The sequence below is a fragment of the Triticum urartu genome, chromosome 5A, assembly GCF_056163025.1.
Source record: "Triticum urartu cultivar PI428250 chromosome 5A, HENAU_Tu73, whole genome shotgun sequence".
Classification (NCBI taxonomy): Eukaryota; Viridiplantae; Streptophyta; class Magnoliopsida; order Poales; family Poaceae; genus Triticum; species Triticum urartu.
Genome location: NC_141877.1, coordinates 437,716,827 through 437,738,952, shown reverse-complemented (window position 1 = coordinate 437,738,952; position 22,126 = coordinate 437,716,827).

The window sequence follows — 22,126 nt, the reverse complement described above, 5'->3', positions numbered from 1 at the left end:
AGCGCGTGGACAACCTTGCCATACTGCTCCAGCTCACGCGCCCAGGATCCTCGTTGCCTGCCACCCTCGTCGGCCTCCAAGATGACGAACTCTTTGAAGCACTAGTGGCCCTGCAGCTGCCGGAGGTTGCATCGAAGAATGTGCACCTCGAGGCCGTGCTCGCAGCGCAGCGCCTCGCCATGCAAAAAACCGTCGACCTGCACTTCCACGTCTACGAGGAAATCGTCTACATAGGCCACTACAAGGCCAACGAGGACAGAAAGACGTTCACCTTCTTCCAGCGGTTGGAATCTTTGGACGCCGTTGTGAAGAAGCACGTCGACCTGGCCACGAATGCCGCTGCTACTTAGCCGCTGTTCGATGGGCCAGCGCCTTGAGTCAAGGAGGTGGACGTCTTCGTTGGATGCATCTTTCTTCTTGCCTCCTGTAACCAACACTGCATTGCCTCATGGCCTTAATGTTTTATTAGTGTATGGCATTTTTATTCGAGTCGTAACATTTTCGCTATGAGGTGGAGCCGTAGTTGAGAAAACCGACCATCAGCAAATCCCCACCCCGCCCACCGCGCGTTGGCTGAGTTAGAATTAGAAGAGAGAAACGAGGGAGAAGAGCTAGCTGTTGTGCGGACGCTGTTGTCAGATGGGACTCGTGTTGATAGAATAGGAGTACTGAGTACTCGTACCTCTTTTTTAGGGAAAAAGTAGTTGTACGTCTAGTACCACTAGTTGGGTGAGTGCAACCTATACCTGTGATCACTTTAGGTCTCCTTTTCGAACCGCAGCCACGCTTCATAGTACATATTTTTTCACGCATTTATCCTCCTATATGTACTCCTAGGCTATTTCCACGTGCTCCCTTTCGCTGACATGTGGGACATAGAGCGTTTGGGCCATAGTGCATGCATGACTCAGAGCATATGCAACCATGCCACCGTACTTTACATTTCAGACCTTACAAATTACTCCCTCCGTTTATTTTTAGTTCGCATATAAGGTTTGGTCAAAGTCAATATTTGTAGAGTTTGACTAACTTTATATTAAAAAATATAAACATTCACAATATGAAATCAATATTATCAGATGCACCATGAAACGTATTTTCATACTATATAGTTTTAGTATTGTATATGTTTATATGTTTTTATATAAATTTGGTCAAACTTTGTGTAGTTTGACTTTGACCAAATCTTATATGCGGAGTAAAAAGAAACAGAGGGAGTACATGCAAACCCCCCGTAGAAGAATAAATAAATAAATGAATTACTACATGCAAACCGGATTATTTTCATAGAAACCAGAGCATGTTCATTAAGTTTTGGACATAACACATTTATAAAAAACGACCGGACCTAAACCAGTCTAAGGGCCTCTTTGATTCGCAGGATACTGAAAACATAGGAATGGGGAAAGTATGATGGCGATGAACCGAGATGAGGAGGAAGGGGAGTAGTACTGTACAAGCTAAGACTGGACTGTAACACATTGTTTTTTATGGCCATATCACCACATTGTTTTCTATGGCCTATCGCCTGCTGGTTCACTGGGCTGCTGTGGTTCGCACTCCTTCGACGTGAGTAGTAGTACTAGTATATACACTATATATACCGCATTATTCTTTGCTCCTTCTTACGTACATCGCCGACATGTGGGACTGCCAGCATGCGAGTCGACGTGTCATGCACCAGATTAGAGCGAGGAACGGAAGGGGGGCATCACCCCGGTCATAGCGCCAGTAATTCATGACTATAGTGAGTAGTTATATCACAAGACCCCGTTAATTTCCAGCAGTAACGTACCGTCATATCGCACAGCCCTACCTTTCCAGCGGTAAGTTGAATCCACTACTCCCTCACCCTACTCGCCTCTTTGTCAAACCGCCTACGTGAAAACTGCCGCGCGCACTGCCCGGGAAAAGCCCCACCCTCAACTTTTAACTACTCATAGTATAATTTTGTATCGATGAATTGTGCCATGGAGCAGAAAACCAAAAGAAAAATGTGGTACATGTAAACAAGTACAGTTCAATCTCTAGCTAGCGATTCGGAATGTAAACCGTGCATGTGTTTATACGTATAGGTTACTTCAAAGTACTGAGTCCATTGATGCAGTGTGTTCAAACTATACCATCGATATCTCAAAGCCAAAATTGTTCAAGCTTGTTAGTTCTATATAAATACTAGTACTGTATGTTTATTCACCCGTGGGGTTGTTCAATGAATGGAGGGTCGGGGAGCACAATTGAACAATACTACTACTAGTAAGTAGGAGTCGTACAGTTAGTCACGTTAAATAGAGAGTTCCTTCTCTTTAATGCCACATATACAAATTGAAACGCTTGTTGTGGAGAGAAAAATATAATCACTCAACTATATATATAGGCAGGGGCCCGAGTGCTTTCTTTACTAGGGTTGCTCTCTTCATTCTCTCATCCTCTCTAGATCTAAACTAGACAACGGTAGCAACATTTAATCTCTGCTCACCGCTGGTCACAGATCCGGCCGGATCCCTTCGGCCGGTGTGTGTAGAGGACTAGGTGCATCATTCATGCGGTCATTGACGTCAAGGGAGGAAACCCACAGCTTTCGGCGCGTCCCGATCCTCTGCCCGTGCCGTTCTCTCCAACACAGCACCATGCCGTTCTCTAAATCTTCTTCCTCCCTGTCGTATTGTGCAGATCTGACCTACCGCCGCCAACATCCCAACGACCCTCAGGTATAAGTTCTTCAAAAGTGGCCTTGCTCTACTGCCCCAGCTCCCCATGTTTCTGCATGTTCTTCTTTTTCTACTCCCATCAGCTCTTCCAAAGCCACCTAATTTTTTTGTATTATTGGAGGTAAAGCTACTTCATGCAGTCTAATCAAGGACTTGGTTCAAACAACGAAGAAAGGGGCAAAGTCGTAGCATGAATCTAGGACTTGATTCAAAGAGGAAATAACAGGGGGAAAGTAGTAGTGACTGGATACCCAACCGGTCTCTTGGTTGCAAAAGGAAATAAAGGGAAAATGCAGTACAAACTAGATAAGGAATAGATCTATTATTGGTTGAAAAAAGGATAGAAAGTGGGGGCTGGTGGACAAGTCAACAGAGTATGTCCAAGATTAGATTTGCTGCTCTCGCATAGTAAAAGGTCTCCAGGATTAGATATGCTGCCCTCACAGAGTATGAACAAACTCGGCATCACCACTTTATGCCTCCTTGTAGGTACATTGTGCTGATGCGTCCACTGTCGCATGTCCTTATACCAACTTTTTGATGTTGTTAATGTAAGGGCACATGTAAAATGAAGCGATCACACTGTTACCTTAAGGACATGTCTAACCAGTGTTATTGTTAATATAATGCCTCCAGTGATATGATGCAATTAAACTGTGTTACAAATGGTACTCCTGCTATTTTCCCCAATATGATAAGTAAGTTGATTCTTTATGCTTCTGAGTGTCCTGGTGTCCCCATGGTCCCATGCCCTTAAACAATTCTTTAACTGCTGCAGATCTACTGTATCTGGTAAACAAACAATGCCACCATTAAAGTAATCCCATATTTGACGAATTTCATTCTTGATCATAATACTTTCGGTAACATGAAGCATGCTGATGTTTTCAAATTTCTATTGTCCTTGCGTGATTGCCCTGAACATAATCAAGATGCTTCTTTTCATTTCGTGTATGTTTCGTATCTTGTTATTGACCAACAACTGTTTTCTTTCTATCTTTTCGTGCAGATAGGGATATCCATTTCAGCTTGTTGCTATTGTGACTTTTGGTGAACTGCATAAAACACTTTTTTTGGAATGAGTGTCTTGTGCAGTTCAACTAAAACGTCGCGCGGGAAAAATCTCTCAATTTTGGTGGAACTGCACAAAATGGTGATTCGAATTTCCAAAATCCCGGTCAAATTCTGCTGGTAATCCCGTGCAACATTTTATTAGCCTTTGCAAGATCCGTCACCGTCACCACAATGGCACTTTATTTTAGTGGAACTGCATAGAAGGATAAGCAAATTATAGTTGCACCTTACATGAGAAGGACATCCTACCTCATTGTTGCTCAATTTTAGTGCAACCACTAAAGAAGAACCTGCCAGCTCACGAGAGCAAGTACTTCTTGCTAGCTGAATGATGCAATCTTTGCTTCATTTCATGCGAATTGGAGAAAAAGTTGCATGAATTGAATCACTGAGTGGAGCTGCAGGTTGACTTCAACTAGTGCCACTATTAATCATGCTCTTTCTTATCTGTGCAAATAGGAATACTCAACTACAGATGTTGTGATGGTCAAGACCATTCGCCAAGTTCTTGGGTTGTATGACACGGCTAGTCAAGATGGATTTAATCCCGATATTCACTTTATCAAAAGGCTCTAATGGGTTGGTTCTGAATCTTGCAAGCTGGGAATCAACGAGATGTGTAGGCATCTTTGTTGTACTTATTATTTGAATGTTATTTCTTGGTTCTGAATCTTGCAAGCTGGGAATCAATGAGCTGTGTAGGCATCTTTGTTGTACTTATTATTTGAATCTTATTTTTTTGTTCTGAATCTTGCAAGGTGGGAATCAATGAGATGTGTAGGCATCTTTTTGTACTTACAATTTGAATCTTATTTGTTGGTTAAGAATCTTGCAAGCTGGGAAACACGGCATGATGACGCAAAGGACAACAACCATAACAAACTTGATTATCTGTGTGAAAGTGCGACAAACGTGTTGTTCGTGTTCGTCCTCAGAATAATAATTCTAATTGTTGCGCATGTTGATCCTGTGGCACTGGTAGAATGAGCCAATGCATTACTTGTTTTAAGAATAAATTTTAATTAAAGCTAATTAAATTTAAGTAAAGTGACCACTAACACTTGTTATTCAAGTAGTAATATAGACCCGCTCGTGAACCGACGTGTGGCCGGAATAGGTTTCTTGATGGAGTCGTTTGAATGCGCCAAGGGTGCATGTTCTGCCGGGCATGCAGCGGGCGAGGGAGGGGTAGTAACTATTGTTGCATGTACACACTTAGTTTACTGTTGAATCCAGTTCCCCAAGAGCTGAAAAAGAACTGTTACCGTCGCCTACCCACTCGTTCACTTGAAGAGACTCCAATGGCGATCCGAGGGGTGAGCCTGCTGGATATGGACTTCAGCAAGGAATTCACCTTTGAGTTCGTCGTTCAGTCCCATGACTGCACCAAGTTGAATGTGATGTACACCAACTATTCGGACTCGGTGATGCTCTGCCTCACCGAGTTCAAGCAGTACCTACATGACGAGAAAGCACAAGGTCGCATGACTAGACCTTGTGCCCATCCATTCGTCTTCTGACTAGGACTAGCGGATAACCATCGCCCAGGTATGCATGCAGAACGAGGTTCTCATCTACCACTGCTGTAGGGCCATCAAAGGTTCTGGGGCATTCGCCCGTTTCATCGGCAGCGCCAACTGCACCTTCGCTACACTGGAGAGAAGGAAGAATGCGACGATTCGGCCATCTGTTGCAACAAGCTTGTCAACATCCAGAAGCAATACAAGATCATCGGCAACGGGCAGGAGAAGGACTCTGTGGTTGACCTCGCCTAGACCATCATCGACCCCTGCTACGCTAACATGAAAGAAGATAATGATAACAAGGACCTGAACCCGTCGGAGGTACCTCTGAATCTAGCCTACATAACCTACGCGGTCAAGGATGCATACACATGCTACGACATGTACAGGCGGATCTTGCACAAGAGGGCGTGTCTGCTTCCCGTAACCGACGAGAACACGGACAGCCGCAACGTCATGATCAAGCGTGCCAGGAAGGTCTAGGTGATGTACTATATCTGTTTAAGCACCTTTATCATCTGAGTGTTTCATGCATTAGCCTATGTGTCATAATTTATTTGTTTTGTCTGAAATATTTCGTCTAATAACCCATTAACATGTTTGCTTTTTTAGTGGCTATTTGCTTATATATGTAACTAGTTCACTTGGCTTCCGTGCTTTGAATCTCCTTCCTCCCAACATATTCCCCATCTCAAGTGGACCCAACAGGTCTTGTACACAGACATCTAAGACCAACCACCTATCCATTTGTATTTCTTTAATTTGTTCAATCTTTTGTCCTCTTCCTATACAGCGGCAGGCGGCGCAGCCGCGCACGCCTCGGTGACCCATCATAGCCTATGGAATTAGCCAGGCCATGTCTCTACTCCCACACATTGTCTGGCGGCGGCTCCACTGGCCCACCCTGCACCCGAACAAGTCAACCCTCGTACTCCCCTCCGCCTGCATCTTTCCCTGCTCCGGTTCATTTGGTCTGAGGTCTCTATGTCGTCCTCCGCCTTGGTGCTTTTACCGTGGCGCCGCCGTCTGTCGTTCCCAACATGGTCAGCAAAATAAAGAGGAATCAGGAGACGGCTCTTCGTTGAGCGGCTGGTAGTCCCGGGCCTATCATGTACATGGCCTAGGTTTTGTTGTTTAACATGCGCAACCCATGACATGTTTCAACTTTTTTTGGATCCAGCAGGTATCAAGCGGCCTCTAACCTACCAGCCTAGCTTATCTATAACATCAACAGCCCAAGTTATGTTTATTTTTTCAAGACGACGCACATCTGAGTTCCACTTTTCTATAATAATGCAAACCTGAACCTATATTTTCCCTTCTATAGTAGTATATATATATTTATATATTTATATCTTATTTTATTACATATATATAATAGAAATAACATAAGGTTCCGTTAAACCTGTTGTTCGTCCAACCATTTTATAGACCTTCCCACTTCCTTTATTTTTCATTTTCATTCATCCTATATCTGAATTTTCACCCACTTTCTTTTTTGATGTAATCTGAGTTTGCTCCCGGTACTTTTGCCTAGAACCAACTCAATTGTCCCACGTCTAACCTAAAATATAAATACCCCACGTCCTATTAACTCGTGAAATTATAATGATATTTTATATAACTTGACAAGTTAACTCCTGGTGATTCCGTACATAAGCTTGCAATGATTTTACTGACCAATGCAGTGAAAGACGTGCAATTATGTGTTTATGTTTTTATAATATTTCTGCGTCCAGCCCACCAAATGGACTAAAAAACAAATGGACTGGTTGACATGTGGGCCAGTAGGTTGAAGCCTAAGCATTTTCGCAAAAAATAAAAATACAAAGGTCGAAGCCTAAGTAAGGCGTTGGATTTACGTCCAACGGCTGACATTCTTCTTCAATCTCTCGTCTTCTTCCCCCAGTGCTGCCGGGACTGCCTGCTCCAGCCTCCAGTGTCCAGTGGCACTATTGTGCGCCTTGCAGTGAAATGCTACCCCACCGACGGCCAGTCCATCCCTCCACTCCTCCGCACCTCCTGTTATTCTCTGCCGAGTTTAGGCCCACCCCGCACCCGAAGTCGTCAAGTTTCCACTCCTCTTCATCAGCGACTCCACAGCCGCGTCTTCCCCATCTCCGGGGCATTCTAGTCTAGGGCCTCGCTATCGTCCACCGGCTTGGTGCGCTCTGCATGGTGTGGTCAACGTGGTCAACAAACGAGAGTCATCGGAAGATGGCTGTACGTGGAGAAGCTGACAGTGGGGACGCACCACGCCCATGGACGCATGCATGCAACTGCATCCTTTTTACCCTAAAAATAATGTTTTCTCCCCCTGACAGGTAGGACACACCAGCTACTAATGCGGATGGAAACTACGTCGGTATTTCCCCAAAGAGGAAGGTATGATGCAACACAGCTATGGTAGGTATTTCCCTCAGTGATGAAACCAAGGTTATCGAACTAGTATGAGAACCCAGCAACACTACGTAAACAACACCTGCACACAAATAACAAATACTCACAACCCGACGTGTATAAGGGGTTGTCAATCCCTTTCGGGTAGAGGCGCCAGAAATTGGCAAAAGGACGTGATAAAAATATGATAGATTGGATCGCGGGAACGCGAGATAAAATAAATGTGAATAAATTGCAGCAAAGTATTTTTGTTTTTTTGGTTTAAAAGATATGAAAATAAAAGCAAGCGAAAATAGATCGCAAAGGCAAATAATATGAGAAAGAGACCGGGTGGCCGTAGATTTCACTAGTGGCTTCTCTCGAGAAAAATAGCAAACGGTGGGTAAACGAATTACTATTGGGCAATTGATAGAACTTCAAATAATAATGACGATATTCAGGCAATGATCATTATATAGACATCACCACCAAGATTAGTAGACCGACTCCTTCCTGCATCTACTACTATTACTCCACACATTGACCGCTGAGGTAGTCCTGGACTAAGGGGTCCTCAGGCGTCCGGCCTGTTATCCATGGGCCGGACTGATGGGCTGTGAAGACATGAAGGCCGAAGACTGTACCTGTGTCCGGATTGGACTCTCCTGGGCATGGGAGGCAAGTTTGGCGACTGACTATGAAGATTCCTTCTTATGTAACCGATTCTATGTAACCCTAGATTCCCTCCCTGGTGTCTATATGAATCGGAGGGGTTATTCCGGAAAGGATATACTCATTACCATAGTCATACAGGCTAGGCTTCAAGGGTTTAGCCATCACGATCTCATGGTGGATCAACTCTTGTAATACTCATATTCATCAAGATCAATCAAGCAGGAAGTAGGGTATTACCTCCATAGAGAGGGCCCGAACCTGGGTAAACATCGTGTCCGCCGTCTCCTGTTACCATCGATCCTAGACGCACAGTTCGGGACACCCTACCCGAGATCCGCCGGTTTTGACACCGACATGGGTGCTTTCATTGAGAGTTCCACTGTGCCGTCGATGAAAGGCTTAATGGCTCGCCTTGTCCTTAAAGACAACATCACCTCCAGGGGAGCTCTGGCCCCAGGCCAAAACCTTCGGCTGGGTGGCTTTACTATGATCGCCCATTCGGCCGTTGAGCCGACGATGACCTCTTGGGCCATCGAAAACCCCCTTCACATCAACTCCGAGCACTCCAAACAGATGGATCCGATGGAGTTTTCATCTTTGAATGAACTACTAGATCGCATCGCCGCTTTGGGAACAGCCAGAAACTATGATCGGATCGGGCCTAAAACCGATCAAGGAGAAATCGAGACCCTACCGGTCACCCACCAGATTGCAGTAGTCGTGGAGAAGGACGACAAGTATTCTTCTATACCGAAGACGGACTATGTTCAGATCACCGTTCAAGAAGAGCCGGATACTCACCCGCGAAAGAATGCGACCAGCCCTCTGAACATAGCATCGGACGGCGGTCCTAAACAATCAGAAGATATTCCGGAACCCGGACTGTTAAGCCCGGAAGGTTGTCAGACTCCGGATAATCGGTCAGGTCGGGGTTCGGATTTATTTCCACCCACCCACCCGGACATAGACGCTCTCATGAGCATAAAACAGCAGCCTCAGGAAATGGTCCACGACTTCTGGGCCAGATTCCTCCTTGTCAAAGACAAGGTAAAAGATTGCCGTGACAAGGATGCAATATCAGCGTTCTGCAACAATTGCGTAGACAAAGGAATCCTCAACGCCATCAATCGTCACCACATACTGAAATTTGCTGACTTAGCAACCATCGTATAAAAGTACAGCGTGATGGAGAGTGCCTGGAAAACTCAGGCAGCTCGCTGGGAACCGTCAGTCCCAACTCAACTCTCCCTACAGGCGAAAAGGGCGCACCCTCGTGGTACGCCCAGTCCAACAGTCAAGAAACACAAAACCGATATGCGGCACGGCACCGTTCTGATGGGGTGGCTCGATGGTCCATGCAAAATACATACAACACCAGATACCACGGCAACCCACAGGCTTAAAGCATGTTGGATACTACGACAGGTAGCCAAGATCGGCGAGGACATCCTTATCAAGGACGACCTAGAACCACATCCCCTAGAGGACGATAACTCAAGAGTATTGACGGTCTTTGAGACATTTGCTTCAAACAACAAGCGCAAAAGGGCGCTTCGCGAGCTCACCGAAGTCTGCCAAATTGCTGAAATAAACCCCTGGAACGACACGGCTATAAAATTCAACGTCGGTGACGAACCAAAGTACAGAATAGTACGAGCGCCAGCAGCGTTAGTCCTCAGTCCCATCGTGGACGGGTTTCGACTTACCAAGGTCCTCATGGACGGCGGCAGCTGACTAAACCTCATTTATGAGGACACACTCATAAAATGGAAATAGACATGAGCCGCATCAAGCAAAGTAACACAAACTTCCGAGGAATTATTCCCAGTCGGGAGGGGCGGTGCGCGGGCAAAATCACACTTGACGTAGTATTCGGCACGCCGGAGAACTATCGGTCCGAAGAAATAACTTTCCAAGTGGCCCCTTTCAGCAGTGGATATCACTCCCTTTTGGGGCGGGTTGCTTTTACACGCTTTCAATCCATACCTCATTACGGGTATATGAAGCTCAAAATGCCTGGACGAAACAGTATAATCACTCTCTTTAGTGATCCAGAGATAGCACTCTGCGCTGGAAACAAAACCGCATCCCTGGCCCTGGAGGTGCTACCTGAAGCCCTCGCGGCCGAAGAATTAACCGCACTACGCTCCACGGTGGACAGGGACAACGTGATCCTCGACAAACGCCCTAAATCCACATTCTTCAAACCAGCAGAAGAAATAGTCAAATTCCAGGTCCACCCAACTGACCCCAAGAAGACAGCATCTATCGGAGCTGAACTGAAACCAATAGTTGATACCGCACTACGAGAATTCCTGTCCGAAAACTGGGACATATTCGCCTGGCACCCTTCAGATATGCCAGGGATCCCATGCGAGCTGGCCGAACATAACCTCAATATATTAAAGGGATTTAAACCAGTTAAGTAAACACTGCGGCGCTTTTCCTAACCCAAGCGACAAGCAATGGGGGAGGAGCTGGCCAAACTCATCGAGGCCGGATTCATTAGAGAAATCAAACATCCAAACTGGCTGGCAAACCTGGTGATGGTACCAAAGAAGGACAGATCCTGGCGCATGTGTGTCAATTTCAAAGACCTCAACAAGGCTTGCCCTAACGATCCCTTCCCCTCCCCCGCATTGATCAAATCATCGACGCCACCGGAGGACACGACTCACTATGTTTCCTTGATGCATATTCCGGATACCATCAAATCAAAATGAAGGAGTCCGATCAAGCCGCAACAACATTTATCACCCCATATGGGCCATTCTGCTTCAACACCATGCCCTTTGGGCTCAAGAATGCCAGCGCCACATACCAACGCATGATTCTAACATGCCTGGAGAAACTGATTGGCGAAACGGTAGAAGCTTATGTCGATGACGTCGTCATCAAAACTAGGCACGTCGAAACACTAACAGATGACTTACGTCTTACATTCGACAACCTCCGCGCATATGACATTAAGCTCAACCCAGAAAAGTGTGTCTTCGGCATCCCCGCTGGAAAACTGGTGGGCTTCATCGTTTCCAATAGAGGAATCAAAGCAAATCCAGCTAAATTCTGAGCTCTGTCACAGTTGGTTACACCAAGAGACCTCAAACAGGTCCAAAAGCTAGCTGGATGCATAACAGCGCTAAGCCACTTTATCTCCAAATTAGGAGAAAAGGCACTACCACTCTATCGCCTCTTACAGCGCACTGATAACTTCGAATGGACAGACGCGGCGACTACTGGACTGGAGGAAATAAAGGCCCTCCTAGTAAGCAACCCAATCCTGGCCGCCCCAAACACTGGCGAGCCCATGTTGTTATACATATCGGCAACACATCAGGCGGTGAGTGTCGTGCTCGTCGTCGAATGAGAACGACAAGGACACAAATTTCCGCTCCAAAAACCAGTATACTATCTATCAACTATCCTCACACCGTGCAAATACAGGTACCCCCCACTACCAAAAGATAGCATACGCGGTCTTCATGGCATCCTGCAAGCTACGACACTACTTCCAGGAGTGTTCAATCATGGTTGCTTCTGAGGTCCCACTCAATGACATAATAAACAACCGTGATGCGATGGGACGGATCGCCAAATGTGCCATAGAGCTACTTCCATTCGACATAACATACAAGCCATGACGAGCCATCAAATCCCAAGTACTGGCAGACTTCATCGCCAAATGGACAGAGGCCGAACTCCCCAAAGAGTACGGCACATATTCCAATTGGGTTATATATTTTGACGGCTCCAAAATGTTGGTAGGGCTGGGAGCGGGAGTCGTGTTAACATCCCCCACTGGAGACGTCGTCCAGTATGTACTCCAGATATTATACACAGACTCTAACCACGCAGCCGAATACGAGGCCCTACTGCATGGTCTTCGGATGGCCGTATCCATAGGAATACAACGCCTGGAGGTGCACGGGGACTCGAACCTTGCCATATCTCAAATAAACGGCAACTTTGACGCCAAAGATCCAAAGATGGCAGCTTATCGTAATTTCGTATTAAAAATGTCAGCTCGCTTCGAGGGGCTTGAATTTCATCATGTCGCCCGAGAAAGTAACCAAGCAGTGGACGTCCTTGCTCGCATCAGCGCTAAGCGCGACTGTCGGTGTCAAAACCGGCGGATCTCGGGTAGGGGGTCCCGAACTGTGCGTCTAGGCCGGATGGTAACAGGAGGCAGGGGACATGAAGTTTTACCCAGGTTCGGGCCCTCTTGATGGAGGTAAAACACTATGTCCTGCTTGATTAATATTGATGATATGGGTAGTACAAGAGTAGATCTACCACGAGATCAGAGAGGCTAAACCCTAGAAGCTAGCCTATGGTATGATTGTATGTTGTGATTGTTGTCCTATGGACTAAAACCCTTCGATTTATATAGACACCGGAGAGGGTTAGGGTTACACAAGGTCGGTTACAAAGGAGGAAATATCCATATATGTATTGCCTAGCTTACCTTCCACGCCAAGTAGAGTCCCATCCGGACATGAGACGAAGTCTTCAATCTTGTATATTCATAGTCTAACAGTCCGGCCAATGGAGATAGTCCGGATGTCCAGAGACCCCCTAATCTAGGACTCCCTCAGTAGCCCCTGAACCAGGCTTCAATGACGATGAGTCGGGCGCGCAGTATTGTCTTCAGCATTGCAAGGCGGGTTCCTTCTCCGAATACATCAAAAGAATTTGAATACGAGGATAGTGTCCGACCCTGCAAAATAAGTTCCACATCCCATCGTAGCGAGAATAATATTTTTGCAGATCTAATTTGCTGGCTTGTTTTGGCAACATGACGTTACATCATGGCCCGGTGATTATTCGAACCATTTCTTTTAACCAGCCCCGCACATAACGCGAGGTAGTTTTTCGACACGTCTAGTCAAAGCAGAGATTGTGTCCCCTTATTACGAGATTCTCATCAATACGGGCGTGGGTAACCCAACCGTGCCATCAATTGCGGCGCTTGGGGGATAAGCGAGTTTTACCAGGTAAGTGGGGACGCTTAGTTTCGTCCGTCCATATAAAGGATAAGGATTCACCTTTCAATCCACGCCTTCTTCCTCCTTTGTTCATCCGTTTCCGCACACTCGAGCTCTAGCGCCCAAGCCCACACTTCCGCCTCAACCTTCTCCAACCATGTCCGGAGCAGGAGGCAAGTGGATGGTCTCCTCCATCACGGAGGGAGACATCAAGAAAGTAAGGAGAGCCGGATACCTGCCCGATGACATCACGCACCGGCTCCTAGATGAGGGGCAGCTCATCCCCACCCCCAGGCCCAATGAGAGGGTAGTATTCCTCACCCATTTCCTCCGCGGACTAGGATTCCCTCTTCATCCCTTCGTCCGGGGGCTCATGTTCTACTACGGCCTGGATTTCCACGATCTTGCCCCGAACTTCATCCTCAACATCTCGGTGTTTATCGTCGTGTGCGAGGCCTTCCTCCGCATCAAGCCCCACTTCGGCTTATGGCTGAAGACCTTCAATGTCAAGCCGAAGGTGGTGGGCGGCTGCCAGGCAGAGTGCGGAGGCGCCATGGTGGGCAAGATGCCCAACATAACATGGCTCGAGGGCTCCTTTGTGGAAACCATAAAGGGGTGGCAAACGGGGTGGTTCTATATCACCGAGCCGCGCGACCCTGCATGGCAGCGGCCCCCGAGTTCCGATCTGGCATCCCCACATGGCTCACCTCCTGGAAAGAGAAGGGTATGTCCTGGGGTAGATCGAAGGAGCTGACCGGACTCCAAACATGTATTCAAAACATGTTGGACAAGAAGCTCAAGCTTGTCAACATAGTCCAGGTTATGCTCATCCGCCGGATACTCCCGTTCCAACAACGGGAGTTCACCTTGTGGGAATTCAATCCGGCGCAGCACCGAACTCCGAACAGGCTCTTCGACACGACTCATGAAGACGCCTGGATGGTGCTGTTCAAAAGTGCCGAGGTCCCTCCCCCTATTACCGAGGATCGCAGATTCAGCGCGAAGCACCAAGCCAGTGCGGTAAGCTGCTTTACCTTTCACAGGATACTTATTTTTTTATATAGATTGACTCTATGCGGGATCTAAACTCCCGTACCTTTGACAGGACTGGCAGAAGATGGCTGAACAGATCGACTGTCTGGCTCCTTTGCCCGAAGGCCCCGCAGACGCTCTTCTGGCGAAGATGTTGACTCCGGCCCCTTATAAGGTGCCGGAGAAGACCAAGAAGGCCAAGGGAGCTTGAAAGAGTTCCTGACGCCAGGCGTCGTCGGACTCACCGTCCGATGACTCTGCGGCACACTCTTCCCCTGAAGACGAGGAAGAAGAAGAAGAAGATGCTCCCCCACCGATTGGGGAGACAAGAAAAGGAAGGCCGCCCCAACCAGGGAGGCCGGAAGGTCCAAGAAGGGAAGGATTCTCCTTCCGAACAGTTCCACCGCCGCTGACGAAGGCTGAGACAAGTGGTTGCCCAGGGTCAAGCCCCCGGGGAGATTGTAAGTATTCGGATACCAGAGTAACTCATAGGATTCCATTGTCACACTGCTTTCCTTAATCGCCGAACATAATTATGCAGGCCGCCCCGAGCCAATATTGATGTATCATCGGATGGCTCCCTGGGCTCATCAGACATGGATAGCGATCCAGTCCCGACCGCCACCTCCCCTCATCCTGCCGATGATGCCGAGGTGTTATCTCAAGAGGCACCGGATCGAGGGAAGACAGTCCCCGAGGCGACTCAAGGCGACCTTCCGGACTCCGGGAGCCGAGGGGACGGGGCCCCCTAGAGCTCCGAGTTCGGCCCCCAGCCGAACACCGCACCGGACCCTCCAGCGGTTCCGGGCTCGGCCAGGCGGCCTCCTTCTATGAGGAGCAAGAAACCTGTGCCGGTGACCTCTGTCCATCCAGAGGCGCCGGACAATCTGCTGGAAGCGCTTCGCAGCGCTTCCATCGACGAGGAGCACCGCACTATCATGAGTGCGGTCATCCAGAAGGTTCAGTCCGCCAAGAGCGGATTGACTGAAGCCTGCGCCAGCCTTCTAACAGGCTTCGAGGTAAGTGTTTTAAAATGTAGTAGAAATATTACCGCATAGGCAGTAGCCCCTGATGCTTTGTTCGGTGTTCAAAAAGAAAAGCCGAACAGAGGATCAAATAGTATCGCAGGAGTCTAACATAAGTATGTCAATATGCGTATGCAGGCTTCGCTGCTGGCCTCCGCCGCACTGACTGCGGAGGTCACCGTGCTGAAGCAGGACCTTGAGGGGTCAAAGAAGGAGCTCGGCCTTGCCAAGAGGCAGCTCGAGGAGAGCAAGGCTAAGTAATACCCCATCTATAGATATGTATATATATAAAAAAGGACGCGATTGCAAAATGACAGGATCATTGTATGTTTGCTAGGATCCACGACTGAGGTGGCAACCCTGAAGCAAGCGCTGACCAAGGCCGAAGATACAGCGGCCAAGGAGCGCACCGAGCGAGAGAAGCACGAGGCTTGGGTGGGCAAGGTGCAGCAAGAGCTCCAGGCTCTCGTGATGAAGCACGAGGCGTTGGAGTTTGACTTGAAGACGCGAGAGTCTGAGCTTGTCGCGGCTTGTGAGAGCGCAAAGAGTGCCAAGGCCGAGGCCCAGAAGGCCCTTGAGGAGATCAACACGATGAAGAAGATAGCGGCGGGTAAGGCTTTCTATATGCAAAGCAAGCATGTAAAAGTAAATTACCGATTACTTACCTGGATCCAGAGCTCTTCAAGAGCATTCGCAGATTTGCCCCGCAGTGTGTCCGATGCCGCACAATTTTACCAGGCCGAGGACGGAAGCTCGACGGAGAAGCTGTTCTGGTCTCAGTATGCTGAGGCCGAACATCCGGTGCCGATGAGCGACCAGCTGAAGCAGATGGTCGAGCTACATAAGGCGGCTGATCAGGCCATGAAGGGCTTTACAGTCCGGCTGTGGCTTGGCGACGCCCTTCCGAACACCTTCTTTGGCCTGGTGAGGCGGCTTGTGGATGCCTTCCCATGGCTGGAGGTCGTCAAGCGATCCGTCTGCATTGAAGGTGCACGCCGGGCTTTCGCCCGTGTAAAAATGCAGTGGGTCAAGCTAGACACCGTGAAGCTAATCAACGAGGGGCCACCGGAGGGCAAGGAGCACCGCCATCCCGAGATGTACTACGAGGGTGTTCTGCCGGGTGCCCGCCTTATCATGGATGAGTGCTCGAAAGATGTAATATTTGAATGAGACTTGCTCGTTTTATCCTGTATGTATGAAAACTTGTTTCATATGCGCTATGCAACGCTTGTTGGAATTTAAAATATTACCTTCTGTTTGGCTGTTTATCCAATCTGAGAGATGGATAGTCCTCGGCTTCTGCCCCCATGCCACGATTGCTGGGGTGTTCGGGATAAACCTGAGCACTGTTGTTCCCATGTTTGGGTTCTTTGAGGGAGGTGCTCAGCACAACGAACAAGGCAATCGGACTAATAATGCTTTATCACTCTCACTTAGCCATAGAATTCTATAATTTTAAATTTCGGCGAAGCCCCTAGTATTCGGAAGGACGAATTCGGGGCGCGATACACGCCTGTAAGCCGGTCAAGGCCGGCCCCTCGCCCTAAGCGGCATAAGTCTTTATGGACTCGAAAAACCTCACCTAACAGCGACCAGTCTCTCGCCTTCTCATGATAGTCAGTTTTAGCTTTCTCTACTGAGGTGCTCAGCCCGGCAGAACTGGGGCACAATCGTAGTAGTTCTCCTAGCGCTACCTTAGCCGATAGAGCGGAACGTAAGGTACCAAAACATAGGAGCCGGGCAAACCCAACATTTGACCAAAGACATGATTCGGAGCTGGTGCATATAATGCTATAAGTTCAGGGTGCCGCACTTGTGAAAGTGTTCAGACTTTTCACACCGTATTGTGGGGTACGTAAGACCCTGGTGTATGGGTCGTACCAGAGTGTACGGTTGCAAGGCGTTATTAATGAACACATAGATATATATAGATATATAACAAGAATGCAATAATAGTCGTAATGTCATGCATTGTTTATTGAAAAATTGCGTTAAAGCAGAGTGATACAGATAGTGCGATAAGCAAAGAGTAGGACTATGTCCCTTCCAAGGGCGAGCTGAGGAATGATATGAAATTTATAATCAACCTGGGTATTCCGTTGTATAACTTAGCCGTCTGCCTCCTTGGTTGCTGCATCATGTGTTCGGCAATTGTGCTGCCGGACAGTGTTTCCAGAGATTAAGGTCTTGAAAAAAAAGAAAAATAACCAAACGGGAAGCCCCTAGTGCGGTTTACGCCACGTCTTGGGGCGTGCTGCAGTTGTGCCCCCCTCCCCACCTGTGCCCATGGTATTTTTAATGCGTAGTTATGTACGCGCGGCACGAGTTTCCCACTGGGCTGGGATTGGGGTGGCCGCCGTATTGCTATGCGAGTTCAGATCGCGCCAGGCAGTCTATTTGCCGATTGCCCCGAGCGCGCTTGAAGGTGTCCGGGCTTTGAAACGCTGAACTGGTTGATTGCCTTGAGAGGTTGCTTTGCGCTTCTGCTGCGAGGGCCGCGGTGTGCTCCTTTGTTCGGAGAGAGCGCTCTGTGTGTCCATTGACTATAATAACTCCGCGAGGTCCTGGCATCTTGAGCTTGAGGTATGCATAATGCGGTACCGCATTGAATCTAGAAAGTGCGGTTCGCCTGAGCAGCGCGTGATAACCACTGCGGAACAGGACTATATCGAAGATTAACTCTTCGCTTCGGAAGTTATCCAGGGATCCGAAGACCACTCCAGTGTAATTGAGCCTATGCAATGGGCCTCTACGCCTGGAATGACGCCCTTAAAGGTCGTTTTTGTGGGTTTGATCCTTGAGGGGTCTATACCCATTTTGCGCACTATGTCCTGATAAAGCAGGTTCAGGCTGCTGTCGCCGTCCATAAGGACTCGAGTGAGGTGAAATCTGTTGATGATTGGGTCTAGGACCAGTGCGGCAAATCCGCCATGACGGATACTAGTGGGGTGGTCCCTGCGATCGAAGGTGATCGGGCAGGAGGACCAAGGGTTGAACTTTGAGGCGACTGGCTCCAACGCATATACATCCCTGAGCGCATGCTTCCGCTCCCTCTTGGGGATGTGGGTTGCGTATATCATGTTCACCGTCCGCACTTGCGGGGGAAACCTCTTCTGTCCTCAAGTGTGCGGCTGCCGAGGTTCCTCCTCGTCATCGCTATGCGGCCCCTTGTCCTTGTTTTCGGCAATTAACTTGCCGGCCTGCTTGAACACCCAACAGTCCCTGTTGGTGTGATTGGCTGGCTTGTCTGGGGTGCCGTGTATTTGACACGAGCGATCAAGTATACGGTCCAAGCTGGACGGACCCGGCGTACTTTGTTTGAATGGCTTTTTCCGCTAACCGGGTTTAGAGCCTTTGAATCCAGCATTAACTGTCGTATCCTCAGTATTTTTGCTGTTAATGCGGCGCTTATGCTTGTTGCAACGTGACCTGCTATTGCCTTCCTTGGTATCTGAGGTACCATGGTTCTTTGATATGTTATTACTGCGAGCCAGCCAGTTGTCTTCTCCTGCACAAAAGCGGGTCATGAGCATCGTGAGAGCTGCCATAGATTTCGGCTTTTCCTGACCAAGGTGCCGGGCTAGCCACTCGTCTCGGATGTTGTGTTTGAAAGCTGCTAAGGCTTCTGCATCCAGACAGTCGACGAATTGATTTTTCTTTGTAAGGAACCGAGTCCAGAATTGCCTAGCCGACTCTTCTGGCTGTTGAATTATGTGGCTCAAGTCATCGGTGTCTGGTGGTCGCACATAAGTGCCCTGAAAGTTGTCAAGGAATGCGGCCTCTAGATCTTCCCAATAGCTAATGGAGTCTGCTGGCAAGCTATTAAGCCAATGTCGCGCTGGTCCGTTGAGCTTTAGTGGGAGATATTTGATGGCGTGTAAGTCATCGCCGCGGGCCATGTGGATGTGGAGGAGGAAATCCTCAATCCATACTGCGAGATCTATTGTGCGGTCGTATGATTCAATATTTACAGGTTTGAAACCTTCTGGGAATTGATGTTCCATTACTTCATCTGTGAAGCATAAGGGGTGTGCGGCGCCTCTGTATTGGGCTATATCGCGACGCAGCTCGAACGGGTCTTGCCCACTTTGTTTGGCCCGACCGGATTTGCTTTTACTGTATTTGGCGTGATGTTTGTCGTCTCGCAGAGTGGTGCACCCTCGTGATCCGTAGATCGATCTTGAATGCTTTGCCATGTCCTCCAATATGTCTCGTAGGTCTGGCGTATCCCCCCATGCCTTTTTATTTGAATGGCGTTGGGGTGCAGGCTGAGCTTTTGGCTGGAATGCCTCTCTATCGCGGCCATGAGGTGGCCGATCAGTCGTATCATACGCTTCTTCCTCCAGTCGGGGTAGTAACCTGTGCCTTGGGTAACTCTTGGAGGGATGCTCGAGTTTATATTCCTCGGCCGCGAGGACTTCAGTCAATTTGTCAGCTAGCAGAACTTGATCAGCTTGATGTTGCTGCTGCTTTTTCTTTAGGCTATTTGCCGTGGCCATAAGCCGGCGCTTGAAGCGCTCTTGTTCGACGAGATCCTCTAGTATGGCGAATTCATCATCACCGAGGCTTGCCTCGTCTTCGGAGGGGGGCATGTGATCATCCTCCTCCTCTCCGTCTGCCACTCTCTCAGGAGAGCTGGCTCCTTCATCCTCCTGCTCTAAATCTTGCTGGAGGTGATTGTTGTTGTCTTTGGCACTATCCGGAGTGTTATTATCTCCTGTGCCGGTATCACCACTTTTGCTTTGGCGGGACTTAGAGCGACGCTGCTGACATCGGCACTTGGGTTGCTTCTTGGAGGGGTCATCCTCTGCTATCTCGTCGCCATTGCCTTCGTTGGGTGTATCCACCATGTATATGTCATATGCCGAGGTGGCTTTCCAGTGCCCTATAGGTGCTGATTCATGTTCGTCTCCTACATCGTCGTCCATACCTTCGATGTCTTCAGAGTCGAAGTCGAGCATGTCGGTTAAATCATCGACAGTGGCTACGAAGTGGGTGGTGGGTGGGCGTCGAATTTCTTCGTCGTCCACATCCCAATCCCGTTGGCCATAATCCGGTCAGGGCTCTCCTGACAAAGAGAGAGACCTTAGTGAATTCAGAATGTCGCCGAAGGGCGAGTGCTAAAAGATATCCGCGGCGGTGAATTCCATGATCGGCGCCCAATCAGATTCAATTGGCAGAGGCGCGGATGGTTCAGAGTCCGAGAAAGAGTCCGGCACCTTGGAGTCACGGGTTGTGCAGAGGGTTAGGCAGGTGTTCGGCTCGATCGCCGTTGAGACTGCAGCCCCAGAGGCGGTGTCTAACCACCCATCGTCGGTTGGCGCAGTTGGCTCCGAACTAATGGTTGGAGCTGATGCGGGCGCGGCCTCTGGGGTACTGTTCGGCGGCAGAGCTAGGTCATACCCATCGCGGTAGTGCGGCGCGCCCGGCTGTGGCTCGAATCCGTCGAAGATCAAGTCTCCGCGGATATCATTCGTGTAATTCAAACTTCCAAATCTGACCTGATGGCCAGGGGCGTAGCTTTCAATCTGCTCCAGATGGCCAAGTGAATTAGCCCGTAGTGCAAAGCCGCCGAATACGAAGATCTGTCCAGGGAGAAAAGTCTCACCCTGGACCGCATCGCCATCGATGATAGTAGGAGCCATCAAGCCTAACGCCGACGACACAGAGGAACTCTCAATGAAAGCACCAATGTCGGTGTCAAAACCGGCGGATCTCAGGGAGGGGGTCCCGAACTGTCCGTCTAGGCCGGATGGTAACAGGAGGCAGGGGACACGAAGTTTTACCCAGGTTCGGGCCCTCTAGATGGAGGTAAAACCCTACGTCCTGCTTGATTAATATTGATGATATGGGTAGTACAAGAGTAGATCTACCACGAGATCAGAGAAGTTAAACCCTAGAAGCTAGCCTATGGTATGATTGTATGTTGTGATTGTTGTCCTACAGAATAAAATCCTTCGGTTTATATAGACACCGGAGAGGGTTAGGGTTACACAAGGTCGGTTACAAAGGAGGAAATATCCATATACGTATTGCCTAGCTTGCTTTCCACGCCAAGTAGAGTCCCATCCGGACATGAGACGAAGTCTTCAATCTTGTATCTTCATAGTCTAACAGTCCGGCCAATGGAGATAGTCCGGCTGTCCGGAGACCCCCTAATCTAGGACTCCCTCAGCGACCCCGTCCCACCCAACATCTAGCTTCCTGGAAAGGCTTTTCAAGCCATCTGTGGTGTGGCAAGGGGAGGGCAGCAACAATAGTCCAGATCCGAATACAACTCAAAATCCCGAACTCACTGATTGTATCGGGGGCTCAGCCACCGAAGTAACACCATCGGCCCATCTCATTATGGTAGTAATTGCTCCATGGACCGAACCTTTCTTGGCCTACATTAATAGGAAGGAGCTCCTCAAAGACTAGAATGAGGCTCGCTGCATTGTCCAGCGCTCGAAGGCCTACAAGGTTCATGAGGGAGAGATCTACAAGAAAAGTACCACCGGAGTACTTCAAAGATGTATCTTCGAAGAAGAGGGGCGGCATCTTCTGACGGAAATTCACGCCGGTGTCGGTGGACACCACACCGCAACTCGGGCTCTTGTTAGCAAGGCCTTCCGTACTGGGTTTTATTTGCCGACAACCCGAGCAGACGCACAGGACCTCGTCCAACACTGCGTCGGATGCCAACTCTTCGCCAACCAAAGCCACATGCCCCCAACTGCCTC